This window comes from Bufo bufo, chromosome 4 (genome assembly GCF_905171765.1).
Source record: "Bufo bufo chromosome 4, aBufBuf1.1, whole genome shotgun sequence".
Classification (NCBI taxonomy): domain Eukaryota; kingdom Metazoa; phylum Chordata; class Amphibia; order Anura; family Bufonidae; genus Bufo; species Bufo bufo.
In genome coordinates this window covers 565,223,828-565,232,760 of record NC_053392.1, presented here as the reverse complement: position 1 = coordinate 565,232,760, position 8,933 = coordinate 565,223,828, and the positions used below count along the sequence as shown (strand labels likewise).

At 48.1% G+C, this 8,933-nt stretch overlaps 1 protein-coding gene across 1 annotated transcript in view; it reads left to right on the top strand.

The window, feature by feature from the left end:
* Positions 1-4,088: 4,088 nt before the first annotated feature.
* Positions 4,089-8,933, top strand: part of FOXN2 (forkhead box N2) — a 37,412-nt gene continuing 32,567 nt past the window's right edge. Inside the window, exon 1 of the mRNA XM_040427553.1 lies at positions 4,089-4,221. The gene's annotated coding sequence lies outside the window, so the exon portion shown is untranslated. The remainder of the gene's footprint in view (positions 4,222-8,933) is intronic.

Genomic DNA, 8,933 nt, shown 5'->3' with positions numbered 1-8,933 from the left:
TCTTCAGCAGTACAATACTGCTGACATCTGTCATTGTATCCACCACCCTCTGCTGCCCCTTGTTCCAGTCTAGTCTACACCAATGAGCTGCAGAAAATAGGACGTCTTTATACTTCGACCTAATGAAAGAAGAGGGGATCCCTGACCCCCTTTTCAGAATAAGTGGGATAAGAAAATTCCTTTAGGGCTAAAATTCAGAAGAGAAAGGCAGCGTCCGAGTGTTTAATACTGATGACCTATTCTCAGGAGAGGTCATCAGTATTTGATCAGTGGGGGGGGTCTCACTCCTGGGATCCCATCAGCTGTTTGCTTACCAAGCACAGCACCACACATTGTATAGTGGTTGTGCTTTGTATTGCAGCTCAGCTTCATTCACTTGAATGGGACTGAACTGCACATAGGCCACGTGACCGATGAACGTGATGAACGTGACATCACTGACCTAGGAAGAGGCTGCCGCATCTTCAAACAGCGGATCGATGGAGGTGCCAGGAGTCGGAACCCCACCGGTCAGACACTGAGGAGCTATCCTGAGGGGAGGTCACCAGTATTAAACACTTGGACATCTTTGGTGTTTGTGTAGGTCAGACACAATGGGGCACATTTATTAAGACTGGCGTTTTAAACACCGGTCTTAATAAGGCCCTGCACTGGCGGTAGATCCACCGCAGTTATGTAGAGGTGCCAGCCTCTCCAGAACTTCTGCGGATCCTCCGCCACTTCTAAATGTAATCCAGCTTCCTAGCTGTCTTACATTTAGACCATTTTCTACGCCTAAAACAGGTGTAGAAAATGGTAAATAAGACGGGCCTAGTGGTCCGTCCCACTTTTTTAGACCTGCCGTGAGTGGGGAAAAGTTGCAGATTGCGGTGCAAAGGACCTTTGCGCCGCAATCTGCTCCAAAAATATGCCTAATATAAGCGTATTTTGTTCTAATAAATGACCCCCAATGTGTAAATCTCAGTGTCAGGACAATGTATAAGTGTTTGATGTGTTCCCCTCCATGAGTCCTGAGATATTTCGTCCATCTCTGATCAGTGCCTGGATGACATACCCTGTATACTCTCCACTGCAGGCTGGCTGATGCTATAAAATAATCTAGGACACGCTACCTTAGCAGATCTTGGATTGCTCCGTGTTCACGAGCTAATCCTCCTCACTGAACATCTGGATGTGCAATCAGAATTAGAGGCTGAAACAAATTTCATTGAGGATTTTCTCCTCATCTTTGATTTTCAGGAACCTTTAAAGGGGTTGTCCGGGATTATGAATAATCTCAGACAAGCCACAGAACACTGCAAAATAAAATATGGTGGTATACCCACTTCTTTCTCCGGCCTGGTCTGGTTCTCCCGCCCCTGATGTTACATACCACGGCAGTGACGTGCAGGTATACAGCACATGACGGGCGCAGCCAATCACTGTCCTCAGCGATATATACAACATAAGGCCGTATGCACACCACCGTGTTTTGTGGTCCGCTGGACCAACTGACTTCAAAGCATCCGTGGACCGCATTTTTCGGCCAAGAATATAACGTTCTGTTGCGGAATGGACATATTGATGCAGAAAGCACATGGATTCAGGGGTGTAGCTATAGGGGGTGCAGAGGTAATAATCGCTACCAGGCCCAGTAGCCTGAGGGGGCCCAAAGACCCTTGTGCCGCATAAGAAGACACCAATATTATAGAAAGCGCATCCTGGTTAAGTTACACCTCTGGCTGGAGGGAAGGGAGTTAGGTCAAAAATTTGGCATGGGGGGGGGGGGGGGGTGCCGGTTCATTTTTTTGCCTCAGGCTGCACCTGACCACAAAGCACTGAGGGAAGGGGGCCCACGCTGAACTCTTGCACCAGGGCCCATGGGCCCCTATCTACGCCCCTGCATGGATCATCTGTGTGCTTTTCACATCCGTAGGTCTGTTCCACAAAGAGATAGAACACATCCTATAAAGGGCCGCAAAATGTGAACCACGGACCCAATGAAGTCAAAGGGTTCGCAAGAAAATGGATTCAACATGGATGTCATCTGTATTTTACGGACCGCAAAATACATATGGTAGTGTGCATGAGACCTAAGACGGCTGAGGCGAGTGATTGGCTGCAGTAATCACATACACCCCTGCAGTCATAAGGACAAAGTCCAGAGGAGAGGATCGGAGGCGGCTCTGAACAGAGAACACAGTATACGTTTTTGTTTTTTTATTATTCTCAAGCCTTGATACGGTTACTTTGACATCCCCTTTAAATAAAAGTTGACAGCAGTTTTACAATGACACTGCCCTGCTAGATGATATGGGGTACATTTACTGAGACTGGCATTTTCTACACCAAACTTAAATGGGGTTTTCTGGGAGCTCAGTACTGATGGCCTATCCTCAAGACGGGTCATCAACATATGATGGGTGGGGTCTGACACCTGGGCGACAGCCCTGCCAATCAGCTGTTTGAAGAGACCGCGGTGCTCCAGCCACCTCGACAGCAAACCAAGTACAGCGCTGCACATAATATAGTGGCCGTGCTTGGTATTGCAGCCCAAACCCATTCACTATAGCTGACTGGTTGAGGGTTACTGGGAGTCCGACTCTCACAGATCAGGTATTTGGAGATATCTTGAGTATACGCCATCGATACTGAACTCCCAGAAGACCTCTTTAAGACTAAATTAAAAGGGGTTGGCCACTTCAGAAGAATATTTCAGAAATTGTCAATTGCTCCGGCAGAATAAAGCCACAGCATGCTATTCGGTCATCTGAACTCCTGTTAGGAAGTCCTCCGGCAGCCAGCAGTCCATTCCCTGGGTAAGAATCGCAGCTCTGGAACCCCCGTACGCAAAATTGCGTCAGTCACTTGCGTCAGCCGGAGGGCACTTTCCGACAGTTCAGGTGGCGCGAAAGCTTTATTCTGCCACAGCAGGCACAGTATGGCCATTTCTGAAGTGGACAACCCCTTTAAAAGGTTTCAGGTTTTCCCATCTATGACTAGGATATGCCTTCAATGTCAGACAGATGCGGGCCCCACTCCTATCTCTAGAAAAGGGCCCCCGAAGCAAAAGGAGAGGACGCTCCATTTGCACGGCCATCCTACGTTATTGGTCCTCCGAAAACACGGCTGTAAAGGACTTAGTTGCTTGTAGCAACCAATCACATTGATCCTTTCATTTTCTAAAGGAGCTCTGAAAAATGAAAGGTGGAGTTTCCATTTGCGACAGTTTTGATAACTCTCCTCCTGAGCCTTGAGAAAATTCTTGAAAGTTCTCAATTTTCCAGTTTCTGTAGAAACATTCTCCAGCTGCAGAAGAACTACAAGTCCCAGCCCAAAACCCACTGCTTTCAGCCAGACTTATGAGCCCTCACCACTGCTGCTGCCAAGGGAGGGGGGACATGTGACTCTCCGAGCACGTGACCAGCCTGCGCACACTAGCCTCTCCTCAGCGTCAGGCGCATGCCCAGGCCGAGCAGGATGTGTCACCATAGAAACGCATCGGCTGACTGCAGCAGATTTCCCGCGTCACAAGAATTTTTTTTTCCGTTCGCTCCGCCCACTGAAAGGGTTAATACACGTCATCAAGCACAGCAGGATGTCACATGGCCAGCAGGCAGACGAGTCTATCATTTGTGTCAGCGCCATAGCTCCGCCCATAATTTCCACAAAGGAACAAAAACAAAACAAAAAAAACCGCGAAAAAACGGGGAGACGTGCTGATAGCGCTCAGCGGCGTTATCCACTTATACGTTAAATAACCGTGGGCTCGTTATACGTAGCTATTCAATAAATCTCCTCTAAAAACCTGCCTGACTCCTACACGCGTTGCAGCGGCGCCTCGCGTAACTGGGGTAACAGAATCCGTGAGGTAAAATGAAAGCCTTAATCGGGATGGGCGTGGTGTAGCTGTGGGAGGAGTTTACATGAGAGAAGGCGTGGCCGCAGAGCACGACAAGGAACTGAGACAAAAATGAAAGGGAAATGGGAGTGGTATAGATGGGCGTGGTCTGCTCGAGGCGTGGCCAGACGTGCGTGCCTCACGCCGTGGGCGTGCCAAAAAAAAAAAAAAAAAAAAGGTGGGAGGAGGTTCCATTGGGCGCCGCGTTGCCATGGCGCCTCGGTGGGGGATTTGGTGGCGTTGCTTGTACGCGGATGGAGGGAGCAGCTGCTGATCTCTGACACATCCCCCCCCCCCCCCCCTCAGCCCTGCCATATTGTACCGGGACACGTTTCATGCCGGTGAGTAGCTTCCCGCTCTGTGCCCTTCAGACCGTGTGCAGGCCTGGAAGGTGACCGGGGGGTGCTGAGGGTCTGCCTCGCTGGTAGGTACATGCGGTGGGGGGGTGTGGAATGGTGTGCATACAGACGCATGGTGTGAACAGGGCTGTGGCGTGTGCCTGGCATTGTGCCCTGGCTGCTCCTGTACTTTTGCCCTACAATAGGCTGTTGCACAACGTGGCCGGGCAGGAGGGGGTGCTGGCTGATATGGCTTTGTCTCCACTTAACCCCTTAGCTGCTGCACCAGAGAAATGCCACGTCCGTCTTCTCACTTCCTTACCAGGTCACTAAACACATTTTCTCCTTTTAACCCCTTCCTTCCTGCACCAGTTTCCTGTTTTTGTGCCACTCGGGGGTTAATGCCCTCAGATATGTCACCAGGGCCACGTATGCCATGGGATGCCCTGACCGCCGTACAACTTTATGATGTTCCCCTTTTTACGCCTTTTAAAATATTTTTGGACTCTAGTGCCCGGCGGCGGCCATGTGGCGGCATGTGTTGTGTGCGGCCGGCCGTACGTCTTCTTATAGATACAGGGTTTTATTTTTGGACTGTGTGACGTGTTAGGCCGCCACTTGACGAAGACAAGGGGCCGGCCAGAGAGCATGCCCTAAAAATGGCGTTCCCCTTATCTACAGCCCCTGTGTTCCTTTAGATAGGTCCTATGTGTGTCCCTGCGGAGGATAGTAGAGTGCAGGCGATTTGTATTTTAAAAAAAATTCCGAGACCCAAAACTGCAATATTGGGAAATTCTTTACATTCCGACAATCATGTGCGACCCTGGACGTACCATTGGGCTCTTGATGACTGCTGTCCCCTTTTCTATGCCTGGGGGGATAGAATTGTTACAACCTGTCATTATGAGTGGAGTGTCCATTGTTCCTCAGGCTGCATTCTTTTTCTAGAGTGTTTTTTTGTGACCTGAAGGCTAGCAGGCAATTATCAGGACCAGTCCGTTCCCTCCCGATAATTGCCCTCTTGTCAGTGGAGGCGAAGGGCTGCATTTACATGATTACGGCTATCGCGCGTCCTCCTGCAGATTCAGACCCCATTCACACTACGTATTTTTGCTGGTTGGACGCGGACCCGTTCATTTCACGCCACGAGCCGTCTGTTCCCGCAGCCCTGCAAAAAAAAAATGGAACGTGTCTTGTCTGTTACGATGGGTCTGCAAAGAGAAAAAAAAAACGTATTTAACGGACCGCACATCGCTGGCACTATAATAGAAAATGCCTAATCTTGTCAGGAACGGAATTGCACACCCGGAACTGCGGATCCGCATTTCCGGATCCAGACAGCACATAGTGTGGCCTTATAGAAATGAATAGGTCCGCAATTCCATTCCGCAAAATGCGGAACAGAATTGCGTACGTGTGAATGGACCCTTATTCTGCAGCACCTTCACATGGGCAGATTGGGGATGAGTGTTCATGGGGACCTTCTTACCCAATAATCTGCCCAACATTTGACACAAGTGAATCGCGGTCATGTGCTGTCCATGGTCTCCACGGACAGGTCACCTATCCATTGATTTTAATGAGTTTCTTTGCACGTCATTGGAAAACCCCACAGACATGCACTACTTTGGTCCGTGATGCAAACCATCCGTGCCCATGGAAGTCTATGGAGTAGATTTATCAAAACGAGTAAGCAGCCAATCAGATGTCGCCTTTCATTTTTTTTTTTTTTTTAGAGCTTCTTAGGAAAATGAAAGGTGGGCTCTGGTTGCTATGGGCAACTAAGCCAGTTCTACTTTATAAGTCTCCCCCTGTGAGGCCTCTTTCACACGACAGTATGTCTTTTTCAGTGTTTTGCGGTCCGTTTTAAACTGATCCGTTGTTCCGTTTTTTGTTTCCGTTCCGTTTTTCCGTTCCGTTTTTCCGTATGGCATATACAGTGTACAGTAATTTCATAGAAAAAATTGGGCTGGGCATAACATTTTCAATAGATGGTTCCGCAAAAAACGGAACGGATACGGAAGACATACGGATGCATTTGCGTATGCATTCCGTTTTTTTGCGGACCCATAGATTTTAATGGAGCAACGGAACGTGATTTGCGGCCAAATATAGGACATGTTCTATCGTTAAACGGAACGGAAATACGGAAACGGAATGCATACGGAACACATTCCGTTTTTTTTGCGGAACCATTGAAATGAATGGTTCCGTATACGGACCGCAAAAAACGGCCCGCAAAACGGAAAAACAAAACGGCCGTGTGAAAGATGCCTGAGTCTGTGAAAAACCGTTGGCACAGCACCCGCATCATCCGTGATTTTCTCGGGCCATTGATGGGAGAAGCCCTGGAAACTTAATGTTCAGTCTGGCGGTGTCCGTGGCATGCATGTGACATCCGGACCAAATGTGGATCCGTCCCGGACGCAGGCGTGTGAACGAGGTCTTTATCCGTTTACATGTTTGTGAATTTTATTTATTTATTTGAGGAAAGTAATATAAATATTTGACATACGTGAATTAAAATTAAATAAATAGAACCTAAAATGGTAAATAAAACAATAGTCTTTTGTTAGTTTTCTGTGGGGTTTGGGCAGGCGGTCGGCGCTGCCCTGTATAAGTGGATTAGCCGCCTTCCTGTACAGATGTGTGCCAGTGTGAATGGTGATTAACGTCTATTGTCTTCAGTCACAACAGCAATGCCAACTGATTTAATGAACTGCCGCCTGTGTGTAAATGGCGTGGGGTGTTTAGTTTTGCTTGCTGTGTGCTCTTTGTCCTCCTCCGCCTGGACTGCGCTGGTTTTATAGTCCCTTCTCCATCCATAAAGGTCTTCATTGTACCTCCTCTGTGGACCCACCTGGCTGGGGCTGCTCCGTCCAGCTGTTTTCCATAGGAGAGGGGCAGCATTGCCCGTCCCGAGGACTCCCATTTTGCTGTGGGTTGTGACAGACACGTGGTGAGGAGAAAGCTGAGCCAGCAGTAGCTTGTGCTCCCTGGTCACAGGCTCCTCCACCCACCACTCCTCATCCTCTCGCCTATTTCGACATTCCTGTGTCCTCTCCTTCCTAACGAGCTCGTGATTCGGGCTTGCGGTGTGTGAGCGCATGTGGCACGTCACCCAGCCGTCTGATGTTCTCTGCCATTGTGTTACTGGTCAAATGGTTTCTTTCTATTGTATAATTCACTTAGTTTTGTGCATTGGTGTGCTTTAGAGGAAGTGAAAATCTTCACGTAAAACGGGCAGAATTAAGCCATCGCAAGGAAATGTTTCGGGTAATACGACCAGTAACAAAAGCCTTTTCAAAATACATTTTTGCATGCGATTACAGGGATTTACATAAGCAAATTCTGCCAAGATAGAAGTAGATGGCACGCTCCGGCTAATGCTGACAAGTGAGGAGAGCAGGACAAACATACCTTTTGCAGAGCTTTTATCAAGAGCAGTGTGTATATGAAGTTTTGTTCTGCCAAATTATGTCTCATGAAGCACACCCTTTGTGATAAACCTGGTTTTTACTAGGGAAAGCTGATACATGCCGTATCAAATATATGGTCTACCCCAGGGATGCCCAACCTGCGACCCTCCAGATGTTGCAAAACTACAACTCCCAGCATGCCTGGACAGCTTACAGCAAGTTATGGTGGGAGTTGTAGCTTTACAACAGCTGGAGGGCCGCAGGTTGAGCATCCCTGGTCTACCCTGTAATACACGGGGAGGTCGGCTTTGTCAGAGCAATACCCCTCTTTATTAGGGCTCATGCACATGTCCGTAGCCATTTTTGCGGTTTGCTGGAACGAACTGTCTGGCCATATATTCTTGTCTGTAATATGGGACCCAAGAAACAGACATGTGGATGCAGACAGCACACTGTGTGCGATCAGCATCTTCTGTTGCCCCATTAAAGTAAATGGGTCCGCAAAAAATGTGGATTGGATGCGGACAAAAACTAAGGCCGTTTGAAGGAGTCCTGAGCGAGGGAATTCCCTCTGTGGCTTGCAGATGCCCAAATGAGGTCAAATGAAAATGACTGGCGGAGTCGTGAGATTTCCTGTGTAGTAAATACTTGCATTCATCATGAAATAACCATTCTGGAGCCTCTTTTTCCCATAGCTTTGCATTGTGCCCTTCCTTTTGTTATTCCTCCTGGAAATCCACGTATAAATTGACAACCGAGTGTTTCCCCCGTCCAATGGTCTGACAAAGTAGTCAGCACTGATTTATTCATGTGCAGTGTGTTCGGGCAAATCTCCAACTGGTCACACCCTGTTATCCAATCATTTATAATCTCCAGGTGAGGAAGAGCAGAGGAACGCACGACACAGACCTTCAAGAAAAGACGCTCCAGAATTATTTTCATGAAGAATATAACGCTTTACTAAGATATGTCAGGGGTGGGGAGAGGAACACTTTAACAGAAAAAATATATATACCGGTAATTACATTGGGTCAGTTTCCTGTAAGCACGGGGTCAGCCATGGAAGGGTGTTACCCATGGAGCCGCTCGCAGTATGGTAGAGATGGGAGTAATCCATTACTAATAACGTGATCCGGAGCGCCTTTTACTCCTCTCCATATTGTATAATGCGTATTTACTCGCTGAGCCTGTGTAAACTCTGGATATGTGTAATATAATTAGGAGACCGTCAGGTGAAGATAGGGAAAATGTGAAGTAGTTATTGACGTTTATTGGTAGGGGACGCTGCGCGATTGC